Source organism: Microtus ochrogaster, chromosome 6, assembly GCF_000317375.1.
Source record: "Microtus ochrogaster isolate Prairie Vole_2 chromosome 6, MicOch1.0, whole genome shotgun sequence".
In the NCBI taxonomy this organism is placed as follows: domain Eukaryota; kingdom Metazoa; phylum Chordata; class Mammalia; order Rodentia; family Cricetidae; genus Microtus; species Microtus ochrogaster.
The window spans coordinates 23,619,182-23,625,035 of NC_022013.1; the positions used below are offsets into that span (position 1 = coordinate 23,619,182).

Genomic DNA, 5,854 nt, shown 5'->3' on the forward strand with positions numbered 1-5,854 from the left:
CTTGTGTATGGGGATCTGTGGTGGTCTCCATCCTGGACTAGACAGAAGCTTTTCAGATCTTTTTATGCACAACTGAATATATGTCATATGGTGTGGCACATGTTTTTAATCCCAGCATTCAGGAGGCAGAGGCAGGTGGATTTCTGAGCTCCAGGTCAACCTGATCTACAGAGCAAGTTCCAGGACAACCAGGGCTATACAGAGAAATGTAGCAGGCTCTTTTAGACAACCCAAATCATGACACTGAAACTTATCGTTATTAGTTATGAATTCTAAGCCTTAGCTTAGGCTTGTTTCTTGATAGCTCTTATAACTTAATTTAACCTATTTCTTTTTATCTATGTTTTGCCTTGGGCCCTTTATCTTTCTTTTATCTTGTATGTCCTCATCCATGTCTGGCTGGCTGACGGCTGCCTGGTTGGCTGAACCAGGCATCTTCCTCTCTTTTTCCCTTGTTCTTTCTGCCCACCAGCCCTGCCTATCCCTCGTACTATCTATTGGCCATTCATCTTCTTATTAGACCAATCAGGTGCCTTAGGCAGGCAAAGTAAAAACCAATGCAACCCATCTTTACATAGTTAAACAAAGGCAGCAGAAACAAATGTAGCAATCTTTGCCTAGTTAAACAAATGTAATGCATCTTTGCCTAGTTAAAGTAATATTCCACAATGAGAAACCCTTTCTTGAAAAACAAAAAAGAACAACAACAAAAGGAATATGTAAGCTACTGCTGGGCATTGTGGCACACGCCATTAATCCCAGCACGTGGGAGGCAGAGGCAAGCAGATCTCTGAGTTTGAGGCCAGCCTGGTCTACAGAGCTAATTACAGGATGGCTAGGCCTACAAAGGGAAACCCTGTCTCAAAAGACCAAAACAAACAAACAAATAAACAAACAAAACATGTGGGCTGGAGAGATGGCTCAATGGTTAAGAGCACTGACCTCTTCCAGAGGTCCTGAGTTCAATTTCCAGCAACCATAAGGTGGCTCACAACCATCTATAATGAGATCTGGTGCCCTCTTTTGGCATACAGACAGTGCACAGTATAAATATAAATCTGTGAGTTTGAGGCCAGTCTGCTCTACTGAGAAAGTTTCACGACAGGCTCCAAAACGACATAGAGAAACCCTGTTTAGAAAAACAACAAACAAACAAAACCAAACAACAACAACAACAAAAAAATGTGAGCACTCTCCGTGTCTCAAGACCAAGAAAAACTTACTTTCCAAATTAGAGGTCACACCTCCTCCCTCTGGCATCCCAACTCATGTGGACCTCATTTCCCAGTTTCTCAGAAAACCTCAGGCCCAGGTTTCCCAGTTAGAAGCTTTAATCTTCCACCCTTTGGACTCAGCTGATGCTCTTTCCCAGGACCTTAGAATCCAAGTGGAGTACACGCCCCAGATCGGAGATCACATTTCCCTCCCTTTGATACACTAGCCCCAAATGCATAGAGACCATGTGCAGCTCACTCACCAGGACCTCAGGACCTGAGCAGAATTTGCACCCAGGTCAAAGGCCCCATCTTCCTGCCCTCCAGCACGCTAACCTCCAATATTATAGGATCTACATAACCCCTGTCACCCAGCATCTCAGGGCCCACACATCCTCTGCCCCCAACCCTGACTCCTCAACCTCCAGAGTCTTATCCCCGCCCTCCAATTCCTCAGCTTTGTAGTCTCCTAATCCACATGGTGCATCTGCCTCTCTCCTCAGGTCTGAGGCCACACTACACCACATTCCAACTCCCAGGTTTTAGGTACCCACTTACAGCACCTGCCGGCCTATGTCTCAGGTCAGAGCCCACATCCCTGGCAACCCTGACAATCCAACTCTCTGACAGATATCAGATATGCGATCAGAAACACAGCTGCCCCTAGCTGAGCTGGCACTACCTCAGCTACCCCAATCAAGAGGCAATATATGGGACCCCAAGACTGAACTTCAAGCATCCTATAGTACCCATGGTAATGGTCAACAATGAGAACAGTTCCAGAGATAAATGAGATAAAGTTCCAGAGAATTTGAGTTCCAGCCTGAGTTAAAGACCTGACTGCTGAAAGTGGGACCATGGCCAACAGTGAGTGCACCTTCACTGCCATCAAGCCTCATGGGGTCCAGCGGGGGCTGATGGGAGAGATCATCAAGCATTTTGAACAGAAGTGATTCTGTTGATGTATTTATTGCCTGTATTTATTGTATATAGCTTTTCTTATATTAGTTATAGCCTTTTTAAAATTTTTAGACAGAAAGGGGAACTATAATGATCTTTTATTTATGTTTTATAAATAAAGCTTGCCTGAAGACCACGAGGTAAAACTAAGCCACTAGAGGTCAGGCAATGGTGGCACACACCTTTAATCCCAGGATTTGGGAGACAGAGGAAGATGGATCTCTGTGAATTCAAGGCCACCCTGGGCTACACAAGATCAATGCAGAAACAGATCCATGTGGTGGTGGCTCACACCTTTAATTCCAGTACTAGGGAGTCACACACCTTTAATCCCAGCTCTAGAGAGGAATATAAGATGGGATGAGACAGGAACTCTCTCTTTTTCAGTCTGAGGATTTCTTAGAGGTAAGAGCTCTCTAATGGCTTGGCTGCTTTGCTTTTCTGATCTTCAGGTTGACCCCCATATCTGTCTCTGGGTTTTTTTTGTTTGTTTGTTTTGTTTTTTATCTGTGCTACAGGATTCTACCTTGTTGGTCTGGAATTTATGCAGGCTTCAGAGGACCTTCTCAAGGAGCACCACACTGACCTGAATGACCATCCCTTCTTTACTGGTCTGGTGAAATACAGGCACTCAGGACCAGTGGTTGCTATGGCTGGAGGGACTGAATGTTCTGAAGACAGGTAGCCTGGTGCTCAGAGAGACCCACCCCGCAGTCTCTGAGCCTGGGACCATCTAGGGAGATTTTTGCATCCATGTTGGGAGGAAAATCATTCAGAGCAGGACTTTTGTAGAGAAAGCGGAGGAGGTCAGCCTGTGGGTTCGGCCTGAGGAGCTGGGGGATTACAAAAGCTGTGCACAGAACTGGGCCTATGAGTGAGAGGCAGACACCTGCTTTCCCCTCTACTTACCCCTGTTCTCACAACCCTAGATATTTCTGGAACTTCCTTTGACCTGGAGGGAACCTCTGGGAGCTATGACTCCCTGTGCAGTTTTACGTGCTGCTGGTAGATTAAAAAAAGGAAGGGAAGAAGGAAGGTAGAAAGAAAGACAATGGAAAGAATTGTAAATATGTTCAGAGAATTCAAAGAGGACATCAATAAACACCTAAATGAATTTAAATGATAGGAATAATGTCCTCAGTGAATTCCAGGAAAAGACGAAGAACTGAATGAAATCGGAAGACAACTGATGTAAAATAGAGCAAGACAGAAACACTGAAGGAAACCTAAACTTGAAATTAAAAACTCAGTGGTGGAGGGAGGGATAGGAAGATGGGTAAGAGAGTAAAAGCATTTGTGTGGAAACTTGGTTGGAACCCCAGAACTCATGCAAAGACAGGATGCAGGAGGGCATGTGTCTGCAATCCCAGCATGCACTACTGGGAGATGGGAAGCAGAGCGAGGAGAGTCTATGCAAGCTTTCAGGCCTGCTAGCCTGGCCCACACAGCAGCAAAGAGACCTTGACTCAAAAGAGGCGGAAAGCTGAGCACTGGCAGCTGGAGGCTATCTGCTACCCTCCACATGCACACCATGTCATACACACGCCTACACCCACACTGATAAATAAGCACAGACATACACTCACATGTACTACACTCAGATGCACACAAACTCGATGGCTCAAATGTAACACTCAATGGAAGGCCTCACCAACAGGATGGGTCATGTGAAGCCAGTATCAGGGCTTGAAGATAAGGTAGAATTAGATCATTCAGTCAAAGAAAATTTAAAAAAAAACCAACAACACAAGAATGGAACATTTAAGACATTTGAGACACCATGAAAGGACCAAACCTTCAAATTATGGACATAGAAGAAGAATCCATGCCAAAGCCTGGAAAGTATCTGCACTAATACCATAGAAGAAAAATTTCTAAATCCAGGGGAGAAAGATGTCCATCTAGGTAGAAGAGGTGTGCAAAATACCAAATAGATGGGACTAGAAAACTCCCCATGTCAACCTGTAGTTAAAAATACAGGCTGGAGGCATGGCTCAGCAGGTAAGAATGTGTACTGCTAGTCTAGAGAAACTAAGACTGTTTCCCAGCACCCATGTTAGGGATCTGATGCCCTCTTCTGGCCTCCATGAGTGGGTAACTGTGTGTATGTGAACAAGTGCATATTTGTACTTACACAAATCACATCAAATAAAATCTTATTTAAAATACCAAATGGGAATCCCAGCACTCAGGAGGCAGAGGCAGGTGGATCTCTATGAGTTTGAGGCCAACCTGGTCAACAGCCAGGGCTGTTACATAGAGAAACCTTGTCTCAAAAAACCAAAACAAACAAGCAAACAAAAAGCTAAATGGGGGCTGGAGAGATGGCTCAGTGGTTAAGAGCAATGCCTGCTCTTCCAGAGGTCCTGAGTTCAATTCCCGGCAACCACATGGTGGCTCACAACCATCTGTAATGAGATCTGGTGCCCTCTTCTGGCCTGCAGGCATACACACAGACAGAATATTTGGAAGACTGGCTGTTCTTCCAAAGGCCCTGGGTTCAATTCCCAGCACCCATGCAGAAGCTCACAACTGTCTATAACTCCAGTGCCAGGGCTTCTGACACCCTCACATGGATATACATGCAGGCAACACACCAATGAACATAAAAAATAAATCATGTATAAAAAATGAAATAATAAAGTTATGTACTTCAAGTTCTGAAAGTCCACAGGTGCCAACCCAAACTAGAATGCCCAGCAAAACTACCAGTCACGGTGAAGAGAATAAGAAAAGCTTTCCACAAGAAAAGCAGGCTAAAAGGATTTATGGCTATTAAGTGAGTCCTACAGAGGATACTAAAGGAATACTACAGACTGAAATGAAGAATAATCACATTCCAAAGCCACAGGGAACAACAGCATTAAGATAATTGTTAAGTGATGGGAACTCAGAAAACACGAGACACGGCAAAATCATCAAAATGACAGGAACTAGGGGCTGGAGAGATGGCTCAGAGGTTTAAGAGCACTGGCTGCTCTTCCAGAGGTCCTGAGTTCAATTCCCAGCAACCACATGAGGGCTCACAACCATCTGTACTGCGATCTGGCGCCCTCCTCTGGCCTGTGGGCATACATCGAGGCAGAATGTTGTATACATAATAAATAAATAAATAAATAAATAAATAAATAAATAAATAAATAAATAAATCTTTTTAAAAAATGACAGAAACTAATAATACATACTTTTCTTTTTAAAGGTCTACTATTTTAAGTTATTTGTGCGCATAAATGTCTGTGTATAGACATGTGTATGTACTCATGGAAGCTGTCAGCTCTACTGGAGCTGGAGTTAGAGTTGTGAGCCACCCAGTGTGGGTGCTGGGAACTAAATCCAGTTCTCTACAGAAGCAATGCAGCCAGGTATGGTAGCATATATCTTTTTTTTATATTTATTGAGCTCTGCATTTTTCTCTGCTCCCCTCCCTGTCTCTCCCGTTTCCCCTTCAGCCCTCCCCCAAGGTCCCCAATTTACTCAGGAGATCTTGTCTTTATTTTACTTTCTACTTCCTGTGTAGATTAGATCTATGTAAGTCTCTCTTAGTGTCCTCATTGTTGTCTAAGGTCTCTGGGACTGTGGTTTGTAGGCTGGCTTTCTTTGCTTCGTGTTTAATAACCACCTATGAGTAAGTACATGTGATAATTGTCTTTCTGTGTCTGGGTTACCTCACTCAAAATAAT

General features: G+C 44.0%; 1 pseudogene; it reads left to right on the forward strand.

The window, feature by feature from the left end:
• The first annotated feature begins 2,055 nt into the window (after nucleotides 1-2,055).
• On the forward strand, nucleotides 2,056-3,052 carry LOC101997705 (annotated as a pseudogene).
• Nucleotides 3,053-5,854: the final 2,802 nt, after the last annotated feature.